The sequence below is a fragment of the Dipodomys merriami genome, unplaced genomic scaffold (genome assembly GCF_024711535.1).
Source record: "Dipodomys merriami isolate MVZ:Mamm:240054 unplaced genomic scaffold, mDipMer1.0.p SCAF_488, whole genome shotgun sequence".
Taxonomy (NCBI): domain Eukaryota; kingdom Metazoa; phylum Chordata; class Mammalia; order Rodentia; family Heteromyidae; genus Dipodomys; species Dipodomys merriami.
Window position 1 is genome coordinate 600,816 of NW_027206055.1, and position 15,616 is coordinate 616,431.

At 40.3% G+C, this 15,616-nt stretch overlaps 1 pseudogene; it reads left to right on the forward strand.

Annotated features, from left to right (window-relative positions):
- The window catches only part of LOC138809155 (tubulin beta-2A chain-like), a 39,100-nt pseudogene that overhangs the window by 18,526 nt on the left and 4,958 nt on the right, over positions 1–15,616 (forward strand).

Here is a 15,616-nt window from a genome sequence, read left to right on the forward strand (position 1 = left end):
GAGACACTTCAGGCTTTTTTCTAGTGATGTGGTCCTGAGAAATCATGCCCAGGGTTTCATATATGCAAAGCACTCTACCCCTAAGGCCCGTTCCCAGCCCTCTGCTTCAGGTTGGTTAGTTTGTTTCTGTGTTTTTCTTGTTGTTGTTGTTGTCTGTTGTAGCAGTTAAAGTCTGGACCTGGGTGCTGTCCCTGAGCTCTTCAGCTCAAGTCTTGTGCTCTACCACTTGAGCCACAGCACCACTTCAGGTTTCCTTGTGGTTCGTTGGAGTTAAGTGTCTCAAGGACTTTCCTGCCCAGCCTAGCTTTGAACCATGATCCTCAGATCTCATCTGCCTAAGTAGCTAGGATGACAGGCATGAGCCACAAACACCAAACTTCACTTCAGGTTTCTTAGTGGTCAATGGAGATAATAGTCTCCTGGGACCTTTTGTGTCTGAGATAGTTTGGAACCCAGATCCTCAGATCTCAGCTTCCTGAGATGGCAGGATGACAGACCTCAGCTATAGACCCCTAGGCAGTGGCACTCTGCTGCAAGGGGTTCCTTGGCTCCACGTGGTGGAGGGCTATCCTGAGCCCAGAGGTAAGGGTCAGTGCCTAGGCCCCAAGTTCAATGTACATGACTGAGTAAAAATAGAACAAAACAATTGTCTGCATGAGACAACTCACTAGCCTTCAGTTATACATAATTTTGTCCATGCCATGGGGACACATCTGAGCCACAATATTCTTTTTTTAATCAAACTCCTGTTTTTCTTTATTGTGAAAATACTGTACAGAGGGGTCACAATTACATTGGCAAAGTATTGAACACAATTTTTAGTAAGCATTGTTGCCTCCTCCTTTGTTTCCCCTTCCTATCCCTTCCCCCTCACTCCCCACCCCCCAAGTTGTAAAGTTCGTTTTTAGACATAATGAATTGTACATCTCATTGTGGCAATGGGTCCACCTGTATCCCTATTTAAACAATTTGATTTTTCCCTTCCCCTCCATTAATTATACCAACATCAAATACAGTGAAAACAGGGGTTATACTGTGGGGGAGAGACCTACAAAGCAACAAATAAATCATCTTATTAATATGTTAGAAACAACCACATGAAAGAAAAAACATTTGAATCCTTATGGTGTGGTTCATTTCGCCTAAGAGCAACATATCTGACATTTTCTGCTTGTCTCAGGCATATACTAGTTATTGCAAATAAGGAAAACCATGGGACCTATGTTTCTTTGGGCCTGTCTTACTTCACTTAATATAATTTTTTCCAAGTCTTTCCATTTCCTAACAAATGTGGCAATGTCATTTTTTCTTATGGAGGCATAGAATGTGATATATATATATATATATATATATATATATATATATATATATATATATATATATATCACATTTTTTGTCTGCAAAATCATCTCAGTTGTGGAGATCTTACAAGTACCAGATGAATGAATGTGCCCTATGAAGGACACAGCACGTGACAATCTTTGCATGACTCAACACACAGCACCCAATGCAGGACTCAGCACACTGCAACCTGTAAAGGACTCAGCACATAGCACCCTGTGCAAGACTCAGCACAGAGCACCCTATGAAGGGCTCAGCACATAGCTCTATTCCACAAATTGTCATTAGAATTAGGGTGGTTTCATCAGTATTACCCCTCTTTGAGGAACATTTCACAAACCACACAAGATCACATCTAATGGTTTAGAGGGGTGTTTTTTTGTGGGGGGTTAACCATGGGGCTTGAACTCAAAGCATGTGGATACTGTTCTAATAACATTTGCTCAGGGCTAGAGCTCTGCCACTAGGAGCCACATTTTAGAGTCTAACAGACTTCCTACCAGGGCTGGGTTTTAAAGCTCCCAAACAGTTAGGATGATGGGGTTAAGCCAGCCATCAGTGTCTGGTTCCATGCAGCTGGGTTGCAGCGGTTTACATATAGCTAAGTCAGGTTAGGTGGCAGCTGTCAGCACCAGACTCCTAGCTTGCTCTGTGCTGATGTATTTGAAGTCCTGTCCTTATATCATTGCAGGTAGAACATTCTACCTTTTTTTGGCGGCAGTCCTGGGTCTTGAGTAAGGGCTTAGAAAATGTCCCTAAGTGTTGGTGCTCCAGGCTAGCATTCAATTGATTGAAAAACAGCAGAACTTCTGGATTTTCTGTTTATGTGGCACTGAGAAATCCAACCCAGGGCTTCTTGCTTACTAGGCGAGCACTCAACCACCGAGCCCCAGGAGTGAACGAGGTATAAATAGGTAGAGCTTCCTGTATATAAGTATTATATACACAAAAAGATAGATGTCTGTATATTATTGAATTATAGATAATATTACTACCAATTATTAGGTTTTAAATTATGTCTCCATTTAATGATGTGTCCCAGTTGAACAATTAATAAAGCATTAATAATTACTCAATATCCTGTTATTATTTATCATAAATGTACACACATCCATACATATAATCATATATTTTATAAATGAGACAAATTAAATTATGCATCGTGTGTTACTACCCATTATTAGGTATTTAATTATGTCTCCATGTAATTTTTATTCTCTTAATGCTCAATAAAATATTAATTAAACTTAATTCAAGTCCTATAATAATTGCGTTGAATTTTATCCCAGAATGATTCACTACTAATTCAATCTGTTTTTCTTCCACCTATGTCATTTCTTACCTTTATGACATCCTATTGCATAGCATATAGATTTGCATACAATTTATACATCCTACCTGTCACCGAGCACTTTCAAAGAAGAGGAAAATGTGTCACACTCAGCTTCTCACTCCATGATTACATTTTTGGCAGTGCTGGTATCTAAACTCAGGGCCTAGAAGGCTCAGTTCATGAATGGGTGACTGCCAGCACAGCAGCCTCTAGCCAATTCAGCTGCCAGGCAGTTCCCAGGCCCTGAGATCGAGCCCTGTATGTTGACTCCATATTGCACTTAGTGTAGTTATTCATTTTATTTTTTGTTTTATTTTATTTATTTACCATTTATTTTTATTGACTGTTATTACACATGAAACATTTACTACATTTATTACATAAGATATAGATTTGCCTATGTATGAAACTTCACACCTGACACCCAGGACTTTCACAGAAAAGGAAAACATGTGTCACCATAGGCTTCTTACTCCACCATTCAATTTTTCTGAGGGCTGGCATCTGCACTCATAGCCTACATGGCCCAATTCATGAATGGGTGAGTGTCAGCACACCAGCCTGGGGCATATAGAGCTTACAAGAAGTTCCCAGCACCTGAGATCAAGCCCCAGGGATTGACAAAATAAGAACAGATTGACATGCAAATGGTACTACACAAATAAATATAGATCTTTAAAGAGTGCCAGAGATGTCTATACATTCTTCAGTTATATAAACTACATTCCTAGCAATTCTTGGGTATTTATTATGCCTCCATGTAATTAATATTTTCATTTCCATCCTTAATGAAATATTGATTAAATCAACTACTGTCCTGAATCTATTGTGTCCATGTAATTAATAGTATTCTTTTAATGTGTCAAAATATATCCATTAAAATCCATTGGCCTCTTAAAATCACTCTGTTTAATTTTATAGTATTATCATTAAGGAACAACTAATTCAACCTTGACATTCATAACCTTCTATCGGTATTCCTATGTATAGGAACCAGACTCTTAGGATCTCCCTGCATTGGTAGGGGTCAGGACCAGGCTTCGAACACAGGGCCTATGTGGCCGTGTTGGCCTATGGCTTCCTTGGTAGCCTGCCAGACTTCAGCAATGCCAGGTTAGAAACACTTTTCAGCCATGTCATTCAGACCCAGTATGGTCACCTTGCAAAGAAAACAAATGTAAAACCGGCAGCCATCTGCAAGTTGCTGATTTGTTTTTTTGTTTTTTGTTCTTGTTTTTGTTTTTGTTTTGTAAAAATACTGTACAAAGGGTTACAATTACATGGGCAAGATAATGAGTACATTTCTTATCAAACATTGTTGCCTCCTCCTATGTTTTCCTTCCCATCTCTTCCCATACCTTCCCTGACCCCTTACCAGATCTTCCCCCCCCAGCAATGTTGCAAAGTTCGTTTTTTGACATAATGACTTGTACATCTCATTGTTGCAATAGGTCCACCTGCATCCCTATTTAAACAAGACCCTCAGGTTATATTTTATTTTTCCATTTGGAGTGTGAATGCAGGCCCTGAGATCATAAGCAGCATCTTGAAGTGTATGGACAGCTGTATTGAGCTATAAGACTCACCTCAGAAAACAAGCAGAGGAAGTGGGATGCAAAATACACAATCTGAACCAATAGATCTATAGGTGACTGAGAGTCAATTTCCACATTAATGGCATGAATACAAGGGTGAGTCCCTTTGAAGAGAGGTCTCCAACAATTTCATGGGACCCCATGGACAAGCCTGGCAGGAAGACACGTGTGTGTGTGTGTGTGTGTGTGTGTGTGTGTGTGTGTGTGTGTGTGTGTGTGTGTGTGCCTGAAGGCTGGGCAGGGGCTCAGGCTTCTCTACAGCTCCACTTCTGGCTTTTTTGGTAGTTGATTGGAGATGAGATTCTGATGGACTCTCCTACCAAGGCAGGCTTCGACTGTGATATTCAAATCCCAGCCTCATGAGTAGCTGGTATTAAAGAAGTGAGGCACTGGAACCTGTCAGGAATCCTCTTAAATACCAGAGCTATTCTTAGGGAGACAGGAAACACCTCAGTCCAAAAGATGGTGTTTTTTTCATGCTTTAAAGAAAAAATGCACTCAATACTAAAGTATGAAGTAATATTGAAGGAAAGAAGACAGCAAACTTTCATAAATCTGGCATTGTGAAAGCCCATCAGACATGAGTCTTTCATATAGGAATCTATGTGGCAACATTGAGACTCACCCATGTGGTCATGTGAACTGGTTGAAGACCTATTCTCACACTGACATACCTTCAAAAGTCTGGGGTTCTGCTCTGTGGAAGATGTTTCCCAGTCACACTTGTAAGTCTCTTAGTTTTTCACACTTCTCATCCCTCATTCTTAGTATTCACCAAGTATCTTTTCCATTGCTGCTCCAGAAGGTGTTTTCAATGTCACTGTAAGGATTAATCTAATAAGAGAAACATGTTTGAAGAACTTTAATACTTATATTAATAATATCATTACTAATAAAGAGTATTATTCAAGAACTACTTTAAGATAAATAAAACATGATTTGGAGCAGTTATGTAGTTTGGATATTAAATATGATAACACACATATATTCTTAGGCCATTACAAATCTGTAGTTACTGCAATCTTACAATACATATATTCTTAAGAAAGAAAAAGTGTTGATAAGATAAGCAACCCAGTAGTTGTTGAATGAGATAAATATAGTGAGGACTTCTGTTGAGCTAGTACACACTGGTTCTTGCTCTGAAAGCATCACCTATCTGTTCTGAGAGCCAGTCAGGCTTAAGTAGGACACATGCTTCCAGATGACAGACCTGCCTGGCATTCACTGCCTAAGTCCATTCAGGCCCACAGCCCATAGAAAATATAGAACAACCTTCAGAATAGTCATCCTGACTTTAAAGCTCAAGCCTAGCTCATCAGCAGACTGATGTCTGAGGATTGTGGTTCAAAGTCACCCTGGGCAGCAAAGTCTGGAAGACCCTTATCTCCAGTTAACCACAAAAAAGCCACAGTGGGAGGGATAAACTGAGAGCAAGGGAAGGGGTGTAATAATCCCCCAAAAATGTATTCATTACCTGACAACTGTTTAATTTAACTGACTTAACTGTTACCCCTCTGAACATCATATTCCTAATAATATTTTTTAAGAAAATGAAAATGAGGCTGGGAAGGTGGCTCAATGGTTGAGTGCTTGCCTTGCATTCATGAGGCCCTGAATTCAATTCTTCAGTACCATATAAGCAGAAAGAAAGCTGGAAGGGATGCTGTGGCTCAAGTGGTAGAACACTAGCCTTGATCTGAAGAGATGAGGGACAGTGCCCAAGCCCAGAATTCATGCCCATAACTGACAAAAAAAAATAAAGAAAAGGAAATAAAAAAGGAAGAGTATTGCTGCCAGGCTCAGTGGCCAAGCCTGTACTCCTAGCTATTCATGAGGCTGAGGATCAGTGATTGAAGCCAACTTGGGTAGGAAAGCCTATACGAATTTTATCTCAAATTATGTACAAAAAAAATCTAGAAGTAGAGTTGTGGCTCCAGTGGTAAAACAGTAGACTTGAGGGGAAAAACAAACTACAGGTATAGTACCCATTTCCTGATTGCAAGCCCCAGAAAGGCACAGAATAAAAGAAGGAAAGACACTATGAACTTGGTTTATCTGTACCTGAGATGACTTTGTTAGAGACGATTATGGACTGAAACTCTGAACAGGGCATACTAGGTCTGGCATTTTTTCTACACAAACTGTGTGCACAACCATCTTAAGTCCTTCGCTATTTTATAGTTGCAGGTTGCATTATCTTCTCACCATGGAAGAGGTCCAGTATTTACTTTCCCTAGGGTAGCTGCTTCCTTGTCTTCTGCTCTTTACTCATGGACAGCAGTATTTTAACTGAGAATGCAAGGAGGATTGGCAATGCCTTGAAAAAGGGAATATTCTAGAAGTGGGTGAGATGGTGGTGATAATGCCCAGGACCAGGTGAGCATTTTGGTGATGATTGGGCATGGTGTGTCATTCTTTATCAATATGCTGAGGGGCCATGGACATGAAAAGGAGGCCTCAATGCCTCCTGGGGTCATTCAGACTACATAGATATAAGCCAGCTAATCTTCCTCTCACTTTCCCAGCATGGAGTTATGGGCCCTGGCTGGAAGGGGACTCATGCCCAAGTATGGACAGCTATCCATACAACATCCAGTTGTGTCCTCTACATTGTTACTACATTGAGAGCAGTGCAGCACAAATCACATGGAGCATGTCTAAATCATTAAAGGGATGGGAAAGTGGTTCTATGTTATATGGACCAAGACAGACAGAGAACACCATATAAATTCCCTTTCAGAGACCCCCCTTCTGTTCAATGGCCAAGAGAACATACAGGAAAACCTGCAGAAGGAGGAGCTATGTTCCTAACCTGGACCCTTCACTGCATGATTTCCCAAAGCTTATGGATACAATGAAACTAAATCTCTCCAAGATGAGGCACGAAGTCTCTCAGAGACCATTGCCCACATCTGTGAGGAGAGCATAGGAGGTAAAATGGACTGTCAGGGGAGGGGAATAGCCACAGAGTGTCTCCATGACATCTCTGGCATCCAGTATTCAGATAATTAGGGAAAGGTTATGAAAGCCTATTTGGTGTGGATAGTGAATCATTGCAGCAGGTGGCACAGAGGATGGGAAAGCGAGTTTAGGAGTACATGGGTCACATCAAGTCTCAAGATGTGCAGATCTACCATCAAGAGAGCTGGACATTATGTTGCATATGTTACATGATAGCCTTTGCTAATGCCATCTTAGACACATGTTATACTACAGTGACTCTGCTGTCTACTACCACAAATGCATGGAAGAGAGATAGAAACTTCATACAGTTGCTGACATCACCAAGATCATCCTAAGGAAGAACTTCATAGACATTATCATCTGATTGTGTGTGGGGTCTGGGGTGGGGGTGGGGGGTATATGTGTGGACACTAGGGATTCAACTTTGGGCCTGGACAGTGCCCCTGAGCCTCTTTTGCTCAAGGCTTGTACTATAGCTCTTAAGCCACAGATCCACTTTCAGCTTTTTTGATATTTTATTGGAGTCTCATAAGTATTTACTTACAAGATAAACTTTAATTATGAGGTGATATGATTTTAAGGATGATATACTACTATGCAAATGCAATAAATAAAAATGGGAGGTAAAAAGACACTCTAAGGAGTATATAGGAAGTTTTATGAAATCCATGAAAGTATATCTTAAAAAAGTGTTATTAGTGACTTAAACAGCAGTGCTAAATTTTTTGTCCTGGATAAATGAATGCAGTCAGTTATTTCTGTTTAAATGTATAATGTTATTTTTATCTTTTTACTGTTTGTAATCTATACTATTAATATTAATAGGTGTAGGAGACTCGAGCTGAGCTGTTGAACCTGGAAAAGGTTTGAGAGGTTGGAACACCACCTCAATAGTACTCAGAAAGCTGAGAGCTGACCATGCAAAGGTTAAAACACAGCTCTGTGAAGTAAGCCAGGCCCAAAGTTATTTGAAATAACTAGTATATGTCTGAGACAAACAGAAACTGTCAGACAAGTTGATGTTAGGTGAAATGAACCCCAAGATAAGGATTCAAAGTTTTTTTCTTTCTTGAGATTGTTTCCAACATACTTATAAAATGATTTCTTTGTTGCTTTATATGTACCTCCCCCATGGTATTAGCCCTGCTTTCACTGTATTTGATGTTGGTATAATTTGTGGAAAGGAAGGGAAGAAAAACAAATTGTTTAAATAGGGATACTGGTGGACCCATTGCAACAATGAGATGTACAACACATTATGTCGAAAAGCGAACTTTACAACTTTGGGGGGGGTAGGAAGAGCGGGAGGGAGGGGTGTGGGGAGGGATGGGGGGAGGGATGGGAGATGGAAAGGGATAGGAAGGGAAAACAAAGGAGGAGGCAACAATGCTTAATAAGAAATGTACTCATTATCTTGCCCATGCAATTGTAACTCCTCTGTATGGTATTTTCACAATAAAAAATCAATCAATAAATAAATATATAAATAGGGTTACAGGTGACCCCATTACAACAATGAAATGTATAAGATGTTATGTTGAAAAACGAACTTTACAACTTCGGTGGGGGGTGGAGGGAGAGAAGGGGGGTTGAGAGGGGAAGGGATGGTAAGCGGAAACAAAGGAGGAGGTAAGAATGCTTGATAAGAAATGTACTCACTATCTTGCCAATGTAATTGTACTCCTCTGTATGGTATTTTCACAATTTTACAAAAAAGCACAGCTCTGGAGAGGGTTAAGCTATTGCCCCCTTCCATAGTGCTTTAAAGGCCTTGAAGCCTGGGAGGTAAAAGAATTGACAACTTAACCTAGGAAGCTAGATAAAATAGACCAAATGTCTGGATTTTCTCTGGGTTGCATTCTCCTTTCTCAAAACAAAAAGGGAACCAGTGTTTCTCACTCACTGTGGTGGCTCTGATTGCAATATAGAAGCTTCATTTTTGCATGTATCCATGGTAACATTCCCAGCATGAATTCAAATAAATATAATTGCTTGTGTGACCTGGGGCCCAGGTGCCAGTAAGCCTTGGTACCCAAGGTCCTCATTGATTTTTTTTTTCTTTTTCTCTATACCTGTCTGGTATTTTCTAATTTTCTTCAGCTTGGTATCCTATTGCACTGCCTTGGGTTGCAATTAGCAACAAATATGAATATTCTTGAGTTGTAAAACATAAAAGACTTACAAACTTTCTTATCCCAGATGGCTTCAAACCACAATCCTCAGATCTAAGCCTTCTGAGTAGTATTACAGGCATAAGCCACTGGCAACCAGCATGCATCTGAAGAACTGATGTCAGTGAGATCTTTCTTGGGGAATGTCTGCACATCTCAGTCCTCCTCAGCTCTGTTCCTTCCTGTTGCCCAAACAGAATCAAACACTTTCACTCCTTTATGTTCAAAATCCTTGAAGTTAGTGAACTGACTTGCCTGCCATGTACCTCCTTTCTATAAATACAATAGTGGGTTTTACTTCTTACCATCGATTAACTAAATTAACTGGGATCCACACAGAGGTGACATGTCCTTTTCTGGAATGCACATCGTACACCTATGTTTTACTTTATCTAATAAAGTTAACATAACTTACCTTGTTTGAGGTTTCTTAGTTCCCATATTTCTTCCTTCTCATCCCTCTTTCCCTTGCACAGAAGGAAGAACAATTTGGAATTGTGAAGAGTGAGTTTTTAGTCATTTTCTGAAAAGCTTTGCCAATGGATCCTGATTTCCAAGTCCTGAGTAACTGGCCTGTAAAGCCTTGTTCTTTAATCTCTCCTCAGCTGACACAAATGACCATATATATCTTAAAAAGGCTTTGGGAAATGAGTTCAGATTATCAGTTAGGAATCCTAATTACCTGGTCACTGCGCATAAGTTGTTTTTGTTTTTTGTTTTGTTTTGTTTTGTTTGAATAGTGTACAATTAGTACCAGAATTAGACTTCCAAGTATTTTTTTTAAATTCAAAGCTAGCAGGCTTTCTTATTTGAACCACAGATCAACTTCTGCCCCACTCTCTTTATCTTTTGGTGGTAAATAGGACAGAAGTGTCCCACAGGAATTCAAGGGCACTACACAGTATCCTCAAATCTGAGGACTGTGGTTCACAGCCAGCCTGGGTAGGAAAGTCAATGAGCCTCCTATTCCCAACTAATCAGCAAAAAGAAGTGGAACTGTGGCTGAAGTGGTAGAGCAGCAACCTTGAGCCTAAAAAAAGCTAAGATAAAGCTAAGAAAAAAAAGTTTTATAAAAAGGTAAGTGAAAAACAGATCTAGCACTAAGACAACCACAAAATAAATTTTTAAAAAAGTACAAGAGAGCACAAAGAGTCTTAGAAATGATAAAAATTAACAAGAAACTGGTGGCTCACACTTGAAATTCTAGCTACTCAAAACACTGAAATCGAGCATTACTATTCCAAGCCAGCCAGGACAGGAAAGCCCACTGTGTGTGTGTGTGTGTGTGTGTGTATGTGTGTGTAAAAAGCCCATTGTGTGTGTGTGTGTGTGTGTGTGTGTGTGTGTGTGTGTATGAGTGTGTGTGTGTTCCTTTCTGGGATATGATCTACAAGTTTTTGCTTGACCATTTCCAATCTTTTGGAGGTTAATTTGAGATAAGAATTTCATGAACTTTCCTTGTCCTCTGACAATGAACCGCAATCAGTATAATTCAGGACCTTGTGGGAGTGTCTATACTTCCCTCCTACTAACCACCAAAACCAAAAAATGAACCAAATTGCAACTGTTACTAAACTTTTAGAGCATTCTATCCTTCAGCAAGATTGGTGAGGCCCTAAAAACAAGAGAGAGAACCAACAAATAAATAAATGTATGTGAAGAAGAAAAGAGCCAATTAGTTTTTTATAATATAGACTCATATCTTTAATCCAAGCTGAAATGTAAAGATTACAGTTCGAATCCAGCCTGGGCAGGAAAGTCCAACTAACTTCTTTTTGAGTGTGCTAGACATGGGCTTGAACTTGAGGGTTTTTACTCAAGTTTAAAAATACTACTTCCTGTCTCATCTGGTTAATTGGAGATGAGTCTGATGGACTTTCTAGCCCAGGCTGGCTTTAAACTGTAATCCTTAGATTTTAGGATACTGTGTAGTGCCTTGGTTCCCATGGGACTCTTATCTACTATTAACCACTAAAAGAAAAATAGAGGCGGAAGTTGAGCTGAGGCTCAAGTAGTAGAGCCTGCTAGCTTTGAAATGAAAAACAAAATACCCAAAATAAAACAAAACAACCCTCATAGTCACTAGGCCTTGAATTCAAGCCTCCCCTCCCCCCCAAAAGAACCCTCAGGAGTTGAGTTTTTGTTCCTGCTAGCTTTGAGCAAAAAACAAAAGGCCAAAAATCTCATGGACAGTGAAGTAGTGTGGCCTAAATGTAGAGCCTGCTAGTTTTGATCTAAAAAAACAAGCCAGGTGCCTCTGGCTCATGCCTGTAATCCTTGCTACTCAGGAAGCTTAGATCTGAGAATCACATTTGGAAGCCAGCCTCGGCTAAAAAGTCCCCTGGTGACTGTTTTTTTTCCAACTAAGTAGAAGTGGCACTGTGTCTGAAAATAGTAGTGTACCTGCTGTGTCCCTGACAGACAGTTCCTAGGCATTGAGTTCAAGCCCCCAACTGACAATATCAATAAATTAATTAATTAAATACTGAGCATAAATGAGTAGGCCCTAATAATAAAGGACATAAACTTTGAAAAAGGGGGAAGGGACAATCAAATAAATGAAAAGGTGGAAAAGGAGCTATTAAGGCTTTCTAAATCAAAACTGTAAGTCTACCTGCTCAGATTACTGAAAACTGAGGACTGTGGTTCAAAGCCAGCCCAGGCAGGAAAGTACAGGAGACATATTTTACTGTGTTCAGTATGGGGGCTTGAACTTGCTATGTTTTGCTCATGGCTACAGGTCTACTTCTTCTAACCTCTTGGTGGTTGTTAGAGATAATTGTCTCATTGACTTTCTTGCCCAAGACTGGCATTGAACCATGATTCTCAGATTTCAGTCCTTTCTGTAATGCTCTTGACTTTCTATTGATATTCTAATCTCCTATTAACCACAAAAAATGCAAAAGTTGAGCTGTGGCTCAAGTAGTGAAACCAGCTACTATTAAGGTAAAAATAAATAAACCTCAAGGAAAGTCATCTTGACTTAATTTCAAGACCTAAGAACCACCACTCAATTAAAAAAAATAGAACCTCAGTCACTGTGACCTGAGTTTAAGCCCTAGAAAAAGAGCTGCAAAAAAGAAAAACAGCCTGTAGTTTACCTGTGGTCAAAGTTGTAGGGCATGGTAGTTTCAAGGGAAACAAAAAAACAGCATAAGAGCTAGCGCCTAATAACAAATGTCAAAAGGAAAGAAAGAAAGAATAAATAACTGAAAAGGTGAAAGAAGAGGTAATTAAAGATTTGTAAATGTTGACTCACACTTATAATTCTGAATGCTAAGGAAACGGAAATCTGTAGGTCATGGTTCAAAGCCATACTGGACAGGAAAGTCCATGAAACTTGCTTCAGTGTGTTCAGTTGAGGGACTTAAAATTGAAGTGTTTTGCTCAAGGCTACAGCTCTACTATCTTCCACCTATTAGGTTGACTGGAGATAAGAGTCCCATTGACTTTTCTGCCCAGGCTGACTTTGAACTCTGATCATCAGATTTCAAGCCTTTCTGTACTGCCCTGGACTACCCATGGAATTCTTGCCTCATATTAATCACTTAAAGAAGGCAGAAGTTTAGCTGTGGCTCAAGTAGTAGAGCCACCTACCCTTCAGTTAACTAAGTAAATCAATAAAACCTCAGAAAGAGAGGAGAGGAATGAGAGTGAAAGACAGAACGTCTTACAATAAGCAAAAGGAAAGAAATGTATATATCACCTGGAAGAAATAATTGTATTGTCAAAGCTTATAGAATTGTATTGTCAAAGCTTATAGAATTCACAAACTTTAACAACCATAATAATGACAATTTGCATTGTGAAGGTTAAAATATGTTTGTGACTTCAACTAAATATCACTATTCCACAATATTCTGAAATAAGAGAAATTTAGGTAATCACCTAATCTCAATAATAGTAAAAATCTCAAAAAGAGTCACCAGGCCTTAATTTCAAGCCCTAACACCAACGTGCCTAACTCCGGCCACACACACACACACACACACACACACACACACACACACACACACACACACACACACACACACACACACACACACACACACACACACACACACACACACACACACACACACACACACACACACACACACACACACACACACACACACACACACACACACACACACAGAGCAGGAGCTGAGTTCTCATGCTTGGAGCAAAAGCCAAATGAAACAAAAAGTAGACTGTAGTAGACCTATGGCTTAAGTAATAAAGCAAGCTGCTTTTAAGAGAAAAGAAAAGAAAACCTGAGTATGAAGGCAAGGCCCTAAGCCCCTGACTCTTCCCAGAATGGAAATCAGTCATGGAATCCAACAGTTTGTGCTTGTTCTTGGGATCACAGCTGAACGTGCCCCTTCAGTTCTAGGCCCTCCTATCAAAAATAGAAGGTAGGCTTGTTCTTGGCTTCTGGCACAAGTACCTTGTGTAAAGGAAGCCCCTCCTCTTGCTTCCTGGATCCCAGGGTTCAGCCTCTCTTGTGAGTCAGGGTGGGACGTGGATGGCAGTGTGACAAGAGGTTCCAAATAGAGTGGCAGCTGTGCTAATTGACTTGAGGCTGACAGCTGGATGCCAGGGCTAAGTGATAACAGGTAGCTATCTCTGATTACCCAGCAGTAGGGAGAATGAGCTGGAGCACCTACTGGCTCTGCCTATCAAGTCCACCCCATCTCCTCTGCCCCTGTAACAACCAGAGGTTTAAATGGGGATCTGAGTTGGCTGTGTCAGATTCCTGCTCCCCAGCCCTACCTGTTTGCCTCTGTGTACACCACTGCTGAGGACACGCATCCAACTGCTCTGCAGTCCTACACCGTGAGGGAGATCATGTACATACCGGCAAGCCACTGTGGCAACCAGATTGGCGCAAAGGGGAGCATGACACTGGCCTAGGATCCTAGTCTCAAATTTAGGGGGATGAGGAGGAAGAGGATGGGGTTGGAGGGTGCAGGTGGTGGTGGTCATGTCTAGGCTGAGGTAGGTGGGGCTCCATAGTAGTCCCTAACCTCCTGGAAATCAAGTCCCCCAGATAGTTTCCCCAATTTCCCTAATTTGTGTGGCCCAGGTGGGTGTGGTTTTTTAAGCAAGGCTTGCATGTCTTTGTCTTACCTGAGACTCAAGTCATTGTACTTAGTTTCCTGGGAATAGACTAATGCATTTTTGGTCTGATTTGAATGAAAGGAGTGCAGTGTCTTTGAGCTGACAGATACAGAGGATTCCCTTTTTGTCAACTGATGAGTATCAGATAATTGAGAACAGTTCGTCCACCTTAATGCAAATTTCTCTGAGTTTTCATGCCCTAACTCAGTTCCCTTAAGTTGGGTGTTTTCTAAATCAGTGGTTGTCTAAATCAGTGTATGCTCTGAGGACCCTTGGGGTTCTGGAGACCCTTCTAGCTGAGTCTTCAAGTTACTGCTTTGGCAACTTAATGTCCATATAAGACCAGGTTCTGGTCATAGAATCCAAACAGAATATGGTATCCCATAAGATAGAATACTCATAGGAGAACCCAGATGTCTTCTATTCAGCAAGATAGCAAAGAGATTAACAAAACTAAAATACTATCAATTTTTGTGCTTTTTTAATTTAAAAAATCTAATTTTTTTACAAAAATAGTTGTGTCAACAGGACTTGGGTTTCTTATAGTTATTTTAAAATCCATTGTTTGGACAGTTAACATTCTAGGCCATAATACACTTCTATTTCCATCTCAGTTTTGGGAAATGCTAAGCAATGAGCACAACATTGACTGCACTGGAAACTACTATGTAGACAGCAGCTTACAGCTGCAGAGAATCGAGGTGTATTACAATGAGGCAGCTAGTGAGTGTCTCCCAACTGGCTTCCAATACCGTGGCAGAATAGGTCCCTAGGAATACTAATGACAAGGAAGGAGTTCCTGCCTTTCTTAGGGTGGTATTGTAGTTCGAATTTGGGGCCTCCATCTTGTAAGTCAAGTGCTGTATCCACCTGAGCCACTCCACCATATATTTTGTTTTAATTTTTGAGTATACACTTGTGAATTCCTCAGGAAAGCCTTTTACTGAATTCCCCCTACCTGTACTTGCTGACTAGCCACACCTGGATTTTTTTTTCTTGTCATGGGGTTTCAACTCTGGGCATAGGCATTGTCCTTCATCTCTTCAATTTTTCTTTTCCTTTTATTATCAGGGGTTCCTTTTTTTAGAACTCTCTGGGCTTCTGGG